We start from the raw sequence: 17,039 nt of genomic DNA on the forward strand, positions 1-17,039 counted from the left end.
TAAACATCCGCGCGGAGAAAACAAATAAAAATATCTGTGCTCTTGGGCCGCACATTGGAAGGTGTAAATGCCATTACGAAATATATCCACGAACATTTGTATTTTCATAAAAATTTATCAATCTATCTTCCTTTAAGTTATATTTGGGGTTTCATGTCAATTGTATTTCTATCTTATCGTAGGTTTATAATACAAAATCTATGTACTTAGTTTTGTTTTGCTTGAATTTATGATAATAGACAAATGCAGTGTTTAAGAAAGTTTATTTTTAATTAAGGAATATTTTAATTTTAAATATGCCTGGGGACAGGCATATCGTCCCCGGGAGATAATGTAACGTTAGTAAGTGACAGCATGCAGCGAATAAGAGCGGGGAGTGTTTTGTAGTGTCACTTTAGTTGATTGACACGGCCTTATTGTACTTAAGCGAAGAATGTAATGTAGACGGGGAGAACGATGTAAGAGGTTGAACGATGAGGAACAAACTGTAGATAGCGTAGTTAGAAAGCGATAATAAAGAATATGGGAAAACATGGAATTGTTTAGTTATTACCTCGCGCCACCAAGACAAAGTCAGTAACGTCGTCACACAGGAAAACCAAGCTGGCTTCCGAGCCAACTATTCTACCATTGATCACATATTTACATTAAATACACTATAGACCTTTCAGTTGCATCAAAAAAGAAATTACCCCTGTATATTGTGCTTTCATAGATCTAAAAGCAGCTTTTGATAAAATATGGAGGGCAGGGTTATGGGGGAAGCTAATGAACCACAATGTAAATGGAAAATGTCTGAACGTTATTGTAAACATGTATAATGGCTGTAAATCTAGAATATCTTTAAATGGTATGTTATCGGAATATTTCCCATGCAAAACAGGAGTACGACAGGGCGAAAACCTATCACCCTTCTTATTCTCAGTATTTCTAAATGATCTTGAAGAATTTCTAAAGCAAAAAGATGTCACAGGCTTATCACATGTAACAGATGAACTAGAACATGAACTACACATATTAATGCAAAAAATGATCATACTATATGCAGATGATACGGTTCTCCTAGCAGATTCAAAAGAAAACCTACAATATCAACTTTATTGCTACTCCACCTACTGTCAGATATGGAAGTTAGAAGTAAATGTAGAAAAGACAAAAATCATGATAGTTTCTAAGGGCCGCACCCAAAAGAATATAAAATTTACTTTTAATAACCAAAATGTAGAAATAGTTAATTGTTTCAAGTACTTAGGAGTTTATTTCTCTAAAACGGGATCATTTTCAGAAACAAAAAAGTATTCAGCAAAGAAAGCAACTAAAGCTATGTATGGGATATTTAAGAAAGCAAGGCATCTAAATCTAAGCATTGTTGATCGGCTATATCTCTTTGATAAGATTATTGTTCCGATTTTATTATATGGATGTGAAGTATGGGGATTTGGTAATTTAGAAATCATAGAACAGGTGCACTTGAAATTTTGTAGATATCTATTAAATCTAAAAACCAGCACTCCCAAGATAATGATATATGGGGAATTAGGTAGAATGCCATTAAGTATTATTATAAAAGGAAGAATTGTATCATTCTGGAAAAACTTGCTCACAGGTAAACAAAGTAAATTTTCATATATATTGTATAAACTCGTTTATAACAAAGGATGAGTGCGAATAACCATTGGCAAAGTGCCCATCTTCAGAATTTAAAAATAATTTGCTATTATAAAGGTTATGCATATATTTGTTGCATGGAAAAATATTATTTGGTTTGAGGCATTGTAACTTAGTATTTTAATGAGTTATATGTGGGGGGGGGGGAGCTGGATTTACCTGTTGTATGCAGTCTAATGAATCAGAGCAACTTGTTTCAGCATTTACATGTTACAAAAACGATTTTTTTCTAATGAAACTTGTCTTGTGATGTAAAAAAGAGTTATATGTTAAATAATTGTGGTGTGGCAGAAGTAAATGGGAAAGTAATTATTGTTTCTTTTATTCTAGATAAAAGAGGGAGGGATGGTATATTACGGTATTTTCTCACAGAAGCCATCACTGAATTTACTTAACTGTATAAAAGTCTTGTTACTAGAAAAACTTGTTTCAGCGTATTTATTAATTTTATATAACTTTTCTCACAGACCAGCATTTGTTGGTCTAAATAATTGTATTTTTAACCAATACACATTTCTAAGGAATAGTAAAAAATGCTAAAAGCAAAAGGCTATTACAGTAACAACAAAAAAATGTGTAAAAGCACTCTAAACAGCTATTTGGAATGTTTCCATAAACCATAAAATAAACATGGTATAAATTGCACCAAAATAATGATAAGGTATAACTAAAAACTAAATGAAAATATAGTACACATAATAACAGTTATGGCCAATAATCTGTATGACAATGAAATTAAATCACCTAAAAAGTACTTCATATATGATTATGTAATGATAAAGACCTTGTATAGAATGCAATTCAAGAGTTATTTTATACAAAATATACAAATATGAGTATTAAAAATGTATAATGAAACAATAGATAATTAATTAGATGTGCTGTCCGAAACACATTTTGTCTTGCTAATACTGTCACCACTTGATGTTGGTAAATGTGAGGTATCCAAACAGCCTTCTCCACAACATAATTTTCGATTGTATCCCTGCCTCATGTCAAACCCCATATACCACAGGACTGAAGCGATATGTGCACAGCTTCCAACTGTCTATGAACCAGCTTTACACTGTCAGTACCCGCCACTGATGGGTCTAGTTTTGCTATGGGAGGTCTGAATCCATATTGTGTACTGGTGGCTATAGATGTGTGTCTTAATTAACTATTTTGGATCTGATTAAATCAGGTGCATTCTTGCATACACTGATTTCAAACTGGCCATCTAGCAAATGCTCATCAGTATATTGGCTAGCTTGCTTTATCTGGTAAGCTTCTGGTAATTATTATAGGCTGTTGGTCTCTTGTATGGACTATTTACCAAGTCAATAGGTTTTCACTGACAAATAAAGCCATTCATAGCATTTTGGTGAAAAAAAAGAAGAAAAAAAACTCTGCAAAGCTATTATGAATAGTGCTGGTGTGGAAGATTAGGTCATAAGTAAGAAAACTAGGGTGTGTGTGATGGAGCCTTTTATTTTACTTTTTATGCAAAATAGACATGAAAGAGGACATTTACACAACAATTTTGGTTGTACAAAATGTACTTTCATGCCCATTAGAGGGGGTTGGGTCATGCCACCCTTATGTGTAGAGGTCTATTACAGCATGCATGGGTCTCTATATAAAGTAGGAGCCACCACAATGTACATCTGCTATTATGATAATTAATATAACTTTGAATATCTGAAACACATTTTACATTTAATCTTTCTTTATCCTAAGAAATAAGAATGAAAGTAAGATATACTTACTGTATTTGGACTCGATTTCCTATCCATATTTCCTTTTTTTTTGATGATAGCATGCATTACATATATGAAAATGACTTTTTTTGGTTGTAATTGAAAATATTTTACTGACTCTAACCCCTATTTTCCTTTCAAAGACCTACATTTTATTTTGGGTTGTTCTTTTTGTACAAAAGTTTCACTGTATCTGCCTAGCCACCCTAAGTAAGCATGTGGCAGCTACCTCATGGCAGGAATAAACATGGCCGCCTGCTAGCATATGGACTGAAAATGTCCCTATTTAGTTTGAGTACATATCGAGCCCAACCCTCAGACAAGCTGATTTTCACATATATCTCACCTTATATTCATATCTTTTCAACCATGGATAATAAGCTTGTCTGAGGCAGGGGCTCATATAAAAAATGAACATCTTTTATCCTCAAGTCACTGTAAGATTCTTCTTTCAATTAGCACTACATGTATAAATAAAGCAATCAAAATATTGATCACAAACAATGATTGGCCACATGTTGCCTTACTTTTTTACATGGGCACCTTCTGTACCCAATTACAAAATTTCACAGTTGTCACCTTACTGTAGCTAAAGATACGTAGCATTGCAATTCAGACCCCCCCTAAAACACACATTTTCATGAATATCTGACAAGGTCATTTTGACATTAATTTTTCATATTTCAAATTCAATAAAAATAATTTTTTTAAGTGGATCATAAAAGTGTAAGACCCCAACTTTAATTTGGCATCAATTTTTTTCCATTCATTCACTATTTATTTTTCATGTACAAAAGTGGGCACTTTTACCCCCTTATTCGCACTCATCCTTTATGCAGGGATGTGAATGTAAGTGGATGGGAAATCTGAAATCCATTCTGGATAACTGTGGTTTAAGTAATATATTTAGCACACAGGACTTCTGTAACAAGGAATGGCTTATAAATTGTGTTAAACAGAAATTGCAGGATCAGTATATACAAGAATGGAATTCAGATTGTAACAACTCTAGTAAAGGGTTAAGCTATAGTATTTTCACAAACTCAGAGTTTAAATGCAGGAATTATATACTTTCTACTTTATGTACACACAAAATAATTACAATAGCTAGATTCAGAACAACAAATCATAGATTACCAATTGAAACGGGCAGATGGAAAAAAATACCTAGAAATTTGAGATTATGCAACTTGTGTAAAAATGAAATAGGGGATGAATTTCATTATGCCTTTGAAGAATCCTTTTTTGCAGAAAGTCGAAACTTATATATTCCAAAAAAAGCATGTATTAGACCGAATGTAATTAAAATGTATGAAATATTTTCAACGAAAAATAAGAAAAAACTGAATAATTTGTACAAATTCATTAGTATTGTGAATAAGGGGGTCAAGCCTTCAGGTTGATGTATATATATATATGCTCTCTAAACTGTAAATGTACAGTAAATGAGAATAAACTATTCTATTCTATTCTATTCTATTCTATTCTATTCTATATTGCTGACACATATGACGGGTAGATTTTCAAGCTTACTGAATATATTGAACCGGTACCGTTTAACTCTCAAGCACGCGTACAAAAGTGAAATGGTGGAAACTTGCTGTGCACCAGGTGACACTACCAACACATTAATAAAATCTTATGGTATTTGTTAAATTTCAAAGATCAACGGAAAAGTAAACGACTGTTGCAGGCTATAGGTCGTGCAAACGTGACTAAAGACGGGATTGTTGATCGAAACAAAATTTTGACGTATGTGTGTATAGTTCATTTTATTATAGATAAGGAGAAAGTCATTGTACCTTGTTTGGAATTTATGTTTGTCATTTGTTACATGAATAAATAAGTAGTATTTGCAAGGAATTGAGATTGCATCTTGTGCTGGCGTGTGTGACGGTATATCAATTCGTTTAGTTAAAATTAATGGACTAAAACGTCGGACTCTTTTGTTGTAAGTTCATTGAGGGCTTTATAAAGATAAGATAAGAAAAAAATAAACGTCAATATATTGACAAACCCGTGAGTTAATGTCTAAATCTTTAAGTATTCAAGTAAAATATAAAAAAGTTGTCATAAATAAAGCAACCTTAACTGGTAAAATAACATACAGCTTTATTACCGTATTTGCTATTCAATTTAATTTTAATTCTGTCTTCCATATATTTTGCCAATTTTCGTACCATAAAAGTGCACAATAAGATTGTAAACACTCAAAGACGCATAGCTGCAAAAATTAATACAGGTTACACCACGTGTCTTCTCTTCCAAAACGTTAGCAAGCAACTGTTTATGCTGTCCTTCCATGTACGGACCAAAGAGGCCATGGGACCGATGACATTGCCCCTATCACGTTCCCCTGGCTATTGCAGCAGCAGGTGATTTAATCACAATTTGTAGAAATCTTATTCTAATAACTTCTCAGTGTTGCACATTTTCGAGGCCTTTCTTACGATCCACGTTCTAAGAAGCCATTCCTATATCACCAACTTGTGTACATGTATATACTTAGGGTGGACATTTGCGTATGCAGTTAAGACCAATTTTATCCCGTAACAAGTTAAACAGTTGCTTATTACAAAGGCCTGCTAACTCAATAGTCCAGTTAAATTATTCAACCCGCCAGACACAAAAGGTCAAGCACTGCCTTTGCATAATCTTCTGCTGTAAACTTCCCGATCACAGATAACGATTAGATCGACAGTTATGTTAAGGCCGATTTTATCTCTTAACCAGGTGTGCAGCGGCTAATTACAAAGGCCTGTAAAAGAAATCGACCAGGTAAATAACTCATCCTTACTGACACAAGTGGTCAGGCACTGTGAAGTATGATATCTTCGGACAAAGTTTGCCAACTTTTACATAGAAGTCAATGCGATCCGCCATGTTGCCCGATTTGTTTTACCCCAGATGCCGGTTGCTAAGGCGCGTGACGTCAGCCCGACTGTCCCTATAGCCAGAAACGTATTATTCTCATCTAAATCGTTAACTTTAGGCAACTAACCAGAAATATCCGAAAGGCTAACCTTTCTCGCTGATAACAATACATCCATGGTCTAATAATTTTACTTGCTGTCAAAAATATCCAACAATAAACACGAGCATAAAAATCCCGCACACTACACTCTCTCCCCGAATGCGCATGCGTACAACTTTTCGTAGCGACTTACAACAAAACGATCGGACTTACGTGAAAAGTTACAATAATTTGTAAGTTACAACCTTTCGAGAATACGGCCCCAGTTGTTAATAGATGGCGCAGCGAGTAGTTTTTAGAGGACATTGTGTTTTTGGTGAAAAGATGAAAAACCACCTTCGTCGGGGTTTACAATTGTATTTTTTATGGATTATGCGATATAGGCCTATTTCTATTATTTTCTTTTTACCTACACAGTTTGGTAAAATGCTTTTTCTCCTTGATTATTTCGGTTTATAGAAATATAAATTTTAAAAAATTGTTTGAAAAAAATGAATGTAAATTTGAATTTTTACAAGTGTTAATTTCTATAAACATATACAGTAGGTTCAAGCTCTATTTAAATAAAAGAGAAAAATAACAGGAATAAAAGTTTAAGCAGAGTTTCGAATTGTTGATATCGAATATAAAAAAATAATGGGGGATATTTACTGGTCGTTGATGCTGTTTCCCCTCTCAAGCTCTGACTTAGCGTAGTGGAAACCAGATTTGAAGAGTGACAAGCCCCCGAGTGTCCAGACCCCGAGGCCCACGCTAAGGAGGCGAGGGCCATTCCCTAAAAACGCCCCCCCCCCCCCCAGCAAATAACCTGTATCGGTCCCTGCGTCCCCCCCCCCCCCTTCAATGAATCCTGGATCCGCGGGGAAGGGGGGCATGAATCTCTGTCAACTCCTGCCTTCGCTTTCTATAATGATCTCTTCACACATCTGGAACCAGTTACATTTAGGTGAAAACGGCACAGCAGGCCAAGAAATCTTTTAAGTTAATAATTTTGATATTGTCATTTTTTCATTCTTACAAAGATTTTTAAAAATACTGTCTCCTAGACATATCTGTTAAATATATCCCGACTTTTCTTTTCTTTTTTAAATTATATAATCTTATATAGAAATGAAAAAATGAGTTCAGGAATTAAAGCCGAAAAGTTATTGAATGATCAGAGAGAGAGAGAGAGAGAGAAAGAGAGAAAGTGTGTGTGTTTTGCCTTATAACTCCTACCTCCGCTTTCAAAAATAAACTCTCCAGCCGTGTGGTATACATTTGGGAGAAAAGGACACTACAGGTCAGGACATCTGGTACATTAATATTTTTGATACTTTTCTTTTTTCGCTTTTACAAAAATTTGTAAAAATTGTATCTCCTCGACATACATGTATCTGTTAAATATCCCACTAAAATATCCCCAAGTTATATAATCTTATAGGCCTATAGAAATTAATTAAATGATTACCCATGATATGATAGATTTTTGTAAGATACTGGGGGGGGGAGAGAGAGAGAAGCGGGGCGAAATTGTGCTGGAATTTTGGGTGAACTCGGACTGGCTGTGGTGTAAAAAAAATGGACATCGGACTCAGGTCGGACTTGAAGAACAAAACAAACAAGCACAAAACAAGCACGAACGTAATCTCCTCTCAACTCATCTAACACACTCACGTGGTCAAATACACCCCAGGTCAGCCTCCAGCGGTCATGTAGATACTCCCCCGCACCGATAATCCCCCTTAGTAATTTTTTGTATAGGCCTAATGCGCATCGATGCGGCCCCACACCGATAGATCCCCGCAACGGTACATCCCCTCAGTAGGCCTATATCTGTAATTGTGGGGATATAGGCCTACCGGTGCGGGGGAGTATCGGTGCGGGGACGTATCGACAAGTAACCCGCCTGCCAGATAACATGCCACCAGTGGGTCACCTGCGGCTATAAACAGCAAACAGCCACTGGTGGACCACTGGTGTAGGGTCTACTGCTCGTGGTTAGCTGGTGGCAGATTGCCGTTGGTAATGTAGCTGGTGACCGGTCCACCGGTGACCCATTCGCGATTTTCTCATCGTAATTGTTAAGTGTAGCTTTTTTTTTTTTCAAATACGCGTATGCGTATTGTAATAACGTCACCTCACTTCGGCGGAAGTGTTTTTTTACCTTTGTTCACTCATTTGGGAGTGCGCAATTTCCTAGCATTTCATTGGCCTATAAAATTTACGTGACGTAGACTTACTGCACGCGACGGCTGCACGTGACGTCTGCGTCGATCACTCTACTCCGCCTGACTGCTGCCACTGGGCTTTGATTTCACTATATTTCATGCAAAATAGGTAAGCCTAATAATATTTAAATACACTGATTGCCAGATCTTTTCAATGTAGGCCTACATGTAGGAAAAATGTTGATTTATAAAACAGCTTTTTAAAAAATAAATTCTGGAAATTAGTACATTGTTATTGAGTGGAAGAAACAAATCGCGAAAGCTCCACCTAGGCCTACTATAGCCCTATGAGATATAGGTATGAAAAAAATTGATTATAAGATTCGTCTTTTGTATTTGAAAGTTTGGTATTTTTGCCACTTGAAAAGATCGAGTCAATTAAAAGGTATACATTTTCAAAGTGTATATATTTTTAAAAAATAAAAATGTAGTTAATCAATGTGTTATGAAGGGTTTTCTGTGGCTTTTATTTACGTAAATTTCATTTTGATAACAATTAAAATGGAAAAGACCCATAATAGATTTATGAATTACATTGATAACAATTGGAAAAAGTAAAGTTTGCATGCATCTTAAAATAAACCTTGGAATATTACCAGTGAACATTGGCCCTTTTTCTTATGTGGTCTACCCTGAGTGTCAGAGCAACGTAAAAACTAGCTTGCTAAATATCCCTACCTTGTAGTGGAGTCGCTTTTACTAGTACCTGGTATTACTACTATGGGTTAGGCCTATATATGAAATCAAGATCGAGCTGGCAATACCGGAATCTAGAACCTAGGGTAATGTGGTCCCACCTAGCGGAATATTATTATTAAAATATCGGCAAAACGTCTGACATATGTAGGCCTACAATGACTTGAAAACTGCGCTGCACTCCAACGAGACAGATGCGGCTAATTGCTCATTCAATTTGGTAGTTGTGCCGCCACCTTTATTTCTTATTTCAATTTATTAAACCCTTGACCCCAACGGCTCATCAGAATGGAATACAGTGACAATATAAAGTCACATCAACGAACTACCACAACAACAAAAACTACTACTGATACAAATAATAATAATAATAACAATAATTCATTATACTGACGCTAATCTTAGCTCCGATGCACATTGTAGGTATTTCCCGAAGTTGTTTAATTGTGAGACATTGTTAAGTGATAATAATTTAATTAGTTTGAAGACTGCGAGCTTTTTGACCTTTTAACATATATATATATATATATATATATATATATATATATATATATATATATATATATATATATATGAAGCCAGGGATCTTCTCTTGAAATAGTATTTATTTCAAAACATTTAAACATCACGGTCTCCTCTGCATTCACAGCAGCGAGGCGGTCCGGCTTGCTAAAATTCTCAAGAGACTTGCTTAAATTTGTAAAAATAAATAAATAAATAACTCTCGCTGAGATAAATTACTACTAACAGTATTTTTTTATTCAGGTTAGCTAAAAATTATAAAGATGGTGAAGTAGCCATTCCTACGGATCATGTAGAAAGGTGATGAATAAGAAAATATATGGAAAAATTGGTCGTTTATAAATGACCAATATCTGAAGAAATAATACAGTTTACATTCAAGTTGTTTTGTGTTCTGACCACCAATATCTGGCATATGCATATTTGTCATATTAAGATTTTTCATGTTTTTTAAAAGGCAATTCGGTGTTAATTAAATTAAGACTAGCCATAAGGAAGTGCACATGGTGCATTTTGTGCGTTTTGGTAGTCATTTTAAGGTATTTTCATTAATTCCAATCAGATTTCTTTACCGATAAATTATTCGTGTTATGGTTTTCAGAGATCGTTTCATCTTCACCACCCTCCTGCAGATAAAAGCTATGCTGAAGAATAACATTATTGTTCTTACAAGGTTAGAGCAAAGATTGAAACAGAACAGAAGTCCTGATGACAATATTGTCTCAACTGACGAGTTTGCATTTCCTATGGAGACTAGAGAAGATGTGGCAAGGGTTGAAAACATACTTAAAGATAAGCATAATGAAATTACTGGTAAGTTAAAAAAAATAATAGTGTGATTAAAATTAATGTAGTGATTGTTGTGCTGAAGCTACATATGGAAAAATAATAAGTTGATTTTTAAAATAGTGGTTATTTGATAAATGATTAATATGACATTTTAATCTGAACACGTATCATTTGTTGTATGAATAGGGCCTATATAGAAATGTGCTTTACTTATTAAGAATATTTTATATTTATTTCAAAGGTCAAACCACCTTGCCACACTGGGAGGGTTTTCCTCCAAGGAAATGGTACAGTGTAGATAGAATCATGTCTACTATTTTTAAAACTAACATATTGCATGCCAGTGTAACTGGATTGGGAAGTGCGGAAAGGTTGCACTAAAAAACCTGGCCTTTACAAAAGCAATGGAATGTTTGCATTTCGTAATGATCAAATAATGTTTGCTCAGATATATTTTTACATATTAATTGTATTATTATCAGGTCAGCCTCCAGGGGTCATGTAGATACTCCCCCGCACCGATAATCCACCTTAGTAATTTTTTGTATTACGTGCATCGATGCGACCCCACACCGATAGATCCACGCAACGGTAGCCTACATCCCCACACCGATACTCCCCCGCACCGGTACTTACCCTCAGTAGGCCTATGTTTGTAATTGTGGGGATATACAGTAGGCCTACCGGTGCGGGGGAGTATCGGTGCGGGGACGTATCGACAAGTAAACCGCCTGCCAGATAACATACCACCTGTGGCTATAAACAGCAAACAGCCGCCGGTGGACCACTGGTGTACCGCTGGTGGTTAGCTGGTGGCAGGTTGCCGTTTATAGCCGCCGGTGGACCACTGGTGTAGGGCCTACTGCTGGTGGTTAGCTGGTGGCAGATTGCCGTTGGTAGGCCTCATGTAGCTGGTGACCGGTCCACCGTGACCCATTCGCGATTTTCTCATCGTAATTGTTAAGTGTAGCTTTTTTTTTTTTTTTTTTTTTTTTTTTTCAAATACGCGTATGTGTATTGTAATAATGTTACCTCATTTCGGCGGAAGTGTTTTTTTTACCTTTGTTAACTCGTTTGGGAGTGCGCAATTTCCTAGCATTTCATTGGCCTATAAAATTTACGTGACGTAGGCCTACTGCACGCGACGGCTGCACGTGACGTCTGCGTCGACCACTCTACTCCGCCTGACTGCTGCCACTGGGCTTTGATTTCACTATATTTCATGTAAAATAGGTAAGCCTAATAATATTTAAATACACTGATTGACAGATCTTTTCAATGTAGGCCTACATGTAGGAAATATGTTGATTTTTAAAACAGGTTTTTTAAAATAAATTCTGGAAATTAGAACATTGTTATTGAGTGGAAGAAAGAAAACGCGAAAGCTCCACCTACTAGGGCCTATAGCCCTATAAGATATAGGTATGAAAAAAATTATTATAAGATTCGTATTTTGTATTTGAAAGTTTGGTATTTTTTGCCTATTGAAAAGATCGAGTCAATTAAAAGGTATACATTTTCAAAGTGTATATATTTTTAAAAAATAAAAATGTGGTGTATCAGTGTGTTATGAAGGGTTTTCTGTGGCTTTTATTTACGTAAAATTCATTTTAATAAGAATTAAAATGGAAAAGACCCATAATAGATTTATGCATGATATTGATAACAATTGGAAAAAGTAAAGTTTGTATCTTAAAATAAACCTTGGAATATAACCAGTGAACATTGGTCCTTTTTCTTTTGTGGTCCCGCCTAGCTAAATATTATTATTAAAATATCGGCAAAACGTCTGACATATGTGATGACTTGAAAACTGCGCTGCACTCTAACGAGACGGAAGAGACTATAATTACTCACTCAATTTGGTAGTTGTGACCGCCACTTTTATTTCTTATTTCAATTTAATTTCAATTTATTAAACCTTTGACCCCAACGGCACATCAGAATGAAATACAGTGACATTATAAAGTCATATCAACGAACTACCACTACAACAAAAACTACTACTGATACAAATAATAATAACAATAATTTTAATCTTACACCCCATTTCCAGAGATTAGATCGATCTACTTTAGATCGACCTAACTCCCTGGGGGTTCACGCTAAATAGCTGTCAGCCGGACGGACACGAAAGTTAATTACATCCTTACAGCTTGTAGTAGGCCGGACGGACATTTTAGCCGGATTATCTGAGAGTAATCTAGTGAGACTCCCCGCGGGAATAGATCGATCTAAAGCTCTGGGAATAGAGCCTTAGCTCCGATGCACATTGTAAGTATTTCCCGAAGTTGTTTAATTATGACACATTGTTAAGCGATAATAATTTAATTAGTATGAAGACTGCGAGCTTTTTGACCTTTTAACACACACACACACACACACACACACACACATATATAGATATATGTAGGCCCTATTATATGAAGCCAGGGATGTTCTCTTGAAGTAGTATTTATTTCAAAACATTTACACAACACGGTCTCCTCTGCATTCACAGCAGCGAGGAGGCCCGGCTTGTTAAAATTCTCAAGAGACTCTCTTAAATTTGTAAAAATAAATAAATAAATAAATAAATAAATAAATTAACAACCCTCGCTGAGATAAATTACTACTAACAGTATTTTTTATTCAGGTTAACTGAAAATTATAAAGATGGTGAAGTAGCCATTCCTACGAATCATGTAGAAAGGTGATGAATAGAAAATATATGGAAAATTGGTCGTTTATAACTGACCAATATCTGAAGAGATATTACAGTTTACATTCAAGTTGTTTTGTGTTCTGACCACCAATATCTGACATACAGTGTATGCATATTTGTAATGTTAAGATTTTTCATGTTTTTAAAAAGGCAATTCGGTGTTAATTAAATTAAGACTAGCCATATGGAAGTGCACATGTGTAATGAACCTTTTACATATGCCTATGACGAATGTCCTAAACTTATATAATTTTGTACGCTTAATTCAAGCGTGGGCTCGGAATAGGACATTACGTTTTCGTCTAACTTAGTGGATAACGCGATCCAAAGACTCCACAGTTCGTGTCAGATTTACGTAAGGTCACTCAAAGAAAACCCAAGTCCACATAATGATCAGTTAAATGATTTATTCGTTGACGCTAGGTAACTACATATTCTAAATGAAGCCTGCAACTCTTAACTCGTCAGCTCCGTACTCCGTCGCTTCCAATCTCCTTCTCCGCTGCTTCCTTCTACGTGTCTCCCTCAATCTCCCCGTTCAAATCTCATCACTTACTTTAAATACTATTTTGTTATCTTTACATGGATCCAGTGCTGCACTAGTATGAGATTTACGTCAAACCTAAATACCTTTAATTGTGAAGTTAATTTCTTTACCTCGGCGTTATACAAAGAGGCAACCACATTACTTAATAACTATTGGACTAATATAACACATTACGTCATATGACTTCGTGTTAAGGTCCACTAAATGCATGTGATGAAATCACTCATTTACATATTATGTTTATACAATCAGGCAGCATATTATCATTCACCTTGCTTCAGTCTTGAATGAATATTTATCATCCTCTGTATTGGCATACCTGATAAGTACAACTGATATAACTTTCTCTCACTTGTTATCTATTGCATTGCAATTAGTATTTAAATGAGTTGCTGCCACTTCGGCATGCAGATAGATTCCCTGTAGATAATGTGTATAAATGCTGAATGCTTGGACTTAATAAAGGACTTTTAGACTTGGAACTGAATATGTGAGTCTGTGGTTATATTCCCTCTCCCATGTATCAGTGACAGGTAAAATATTAGAAGAACCTGGGTAGGGTGGAACATGGACCCCTACATTCGTACGATCTTTATGTCGGACCCGACACATGGTGCATTTTGTGCATTTTGGTAGTCATTTTAAGGTATTTTCATTAATTCCAATCTGATTTCTTTACCGATAAATTATTCTTATTATGGTTTTCAGATAACGTTTCATCTTCACCACCCTCCTGCAGATTAAAGCTATGCTGAAGAATAACACTATTGTTCTTACAAGGTTAGAGCAAAAATTGAAATAGAACAGAAGTCCTGATGACAATATTGTCTTAATTGACGAGTTTGCATTTCCTATGGAGACAAGGGAAGATGTGGCAAGGGTTGAAAACATACTTAAAGATAAGCATAATGAAATTACTGGTAAGTTAAAAAAATAATAGTATGATAAAAATTAATGTAGTGATTGTTGTGCTGAAGCTACATATGGAATAAATAATAAGTTGATTTTTAAAATAGTGGTTATTTTATAAATGATTAAAAAAACATTTTAATCTGAACACTTATCATTTGTTGTATGTATATATATAAATGTGCTTTACTTATTAAGAATATTTATATTTATTTCAAAGGTCAAACCACCTTGTCACACTGGGAGGGTTTTCCTCCAAGGAAATGGTACAGTGTAGATAGGATCATGTCTACTATTTTTAAAACTAACACATTGCATGCCAGTGTAACTGTATTGGGAAGTGCGGAAAGGTTGCACTAAAAAACCTGGCCCTTACAAAAGCAATGGAATGTTTGCATTTCGTAATGATCAAATAATGTTTGCTCAGATATATTTTTACATATTAATTGTATTATAATGATCCTGAAGTAAAGTTACAGTTCAAAATGTAAAGGTTGTTTCTTCTGAACAACTTTGTCTTTTTATGCTTTTTACATATATTCTCTTAAGGATAAACGCATATCAACCTATTTCTGTCCTTTGGCGAGACCATTCTGTTTTGTAACTCCTGTTTGAACCATTTTTGTTTACTGTCCAATTTAGCACTGTTAAGATAGGAGGATTAAGTTAAGTTTTTTATATTTTCACAGATGCAGGTAGATCGAGAGCTACGGAGGCTGAATAAGACATGCATCAAATTGTGGCTCAAAAATGCGCATGACAGGGATGGCGGCAGAAAATTGAGGTAAATCAAAACAAGGAAAAAAGGAGGTAAATAAACACACTGGACAAAAGAAGTGTCACCCCCTGCAGAGTAATGAAAGTTATAATGCCTGGGTCTACTCCTAATATGACTATTGAGTATAAAACCGCTGTACTATGGAATTGTAGGCCTATTCTCTTTTTTTTTTTTTTTTTTTTTTTTTGTGAATTTTGATGTTTATAAAATGATACCAGGAGCATATCATTCCAGAGTCATTTATCTCCCCCAAAGTATTGGTTCACTTCTATTGTCCAGTGTGTGTAACAAAAAAAAAAAAAAAATAATAAATAAATAAATAAATAAATAAATAAATAAATAAAAATAAAAGAAAAATAAATCAAAATAAAATAAAATAAAAAAACACTGTTACAGGTGATAATTGTGATGAGAAATATTAGTTTTACGCATATCTATTTTATCTGACATTAAATAATTATTTTCCAGTTACCTTTGTACGGCATTTCTTTTGCGCGTCTATAGTTTTGCTATGAAAAAAATACCGGAAGTCGTGTTGCGCAAAGGATTATGGTCTATATGAATGAGGCGCCATTTTCTTCAACAACCAGGAAGTAACAGGACGGAGATTGTGGGATAATGTTGAACATATTTGACAAAGAAAGAGATATGATCTGACCGACTTGTAGGTATATGGAGCAAGTGTTTATGTTACTGTGATCTCCAAGCTGCAGCACCAGAAGTAAACATAAAGTTTAGCAATCGCTGACAGAAATATTACAGGATCTACTGTCGGAATGGAAGCCATGTTAGGGCAGTCTAGACGAGGTGTAAATCCAAGATCAGGACAGGTGACAGTACAGACACAACCTCCATTAGCTGAACAGGAAACAAATACAACATTAGCTACACATCCTCATGTTTTCTTAGAGAAGGCAGAATGTGTGCGTTCCTTCAGTCCTAAACTGGAAGATGATAGAAGAGGAATATTCATAACTGGGTTAGCCATAGATAAGGAACACATGTTTGTTGTGGATAATAAAAACAACAGAACAAAAGTATTCACACATGGAGGACAATTTAAGTTTGACATTAAAGTAAACAATCCATATGATGTGGCTGTGTCAGAGACTGGTCACCTGTATATAACATCACTGGGTGACAGATGTGTCCAAGTGTACTCCACCAGAGGGGGAACACTGTGTACATGTGCTGTCACCTACTGATCATCTGTACAAGTATAAGGGCAGCAGAGAAGGCAGTGAACTGAGGTTTCCAAGTGGAGTGTGCACAGACAGCTATGGTCACATCTTCATTGCTGACAGTGGTAACAACAGGATAGTGGCACTGAGTCCACAGGGACAGTTTATCAGATACATTGTCACTGAGGATGATGGGTTGAAGTTTCCCATTGCAGTAGTCATCAACCCTGCTACTGGTCAGCTGGTGGTGGGAGAGGGGAGAGACAATGTTAAGACATTCCAGTACATTGAACTGAAACAAGGTAAGTAACATGTATTAACT

General features: G+C 35.4%; 1 long non-coding RNA gene across 4 annotated transcripts; it reads left to right on the top strand.

Moving 5' to 3' along the window:
• Positions 1-12,005: 12,005 nt before the first annotated feature.
• On the top strand, positions 12,006-16,700 carry LOC147760085 (uncharacterized). 4 transcript variants are annotated; one of them, XR_015331211.1, is made up of 3 exons: positions 12,006-12,872; positions 14,558-15,542; positions 16,005-16,700. It is a non-coding gene; the product is annotated as an uncharacterized LOC147760085 (long non-coding RNA). The 4 variants fall into 4 exon arrangements; XR_015331210.1 differs by lacking the exon at positions 12,006-12,872 and having other exon boundaries at positions 12,879-14,769; positions 14,979-15,542; XR_015331209.1 differs by lacking the exon at positions 12,006-12,872 and adding an exon at positions 12,879-14,495 and having other exon boundaries at positions 15,448-15,542.
• The last annotated feature ends 339 nt before the right edge of the window (positions 16,701-17,039 follow it).

Source organism: Lingula anatina, chromosome 9, assembly GCF_051362555.1.
Source record: "Lingula anatina isolate TDL-2025a chromosome 9, LinAna3.0, whole genome shotgun sequence".
Classification (NCBI taxonomy): domain Eukaryota; kingdom Metazoa; phylum Brachiopoda; class Lingulata; order Lingulida; family Lingulidae; genus Lingula; species Lingula anatina.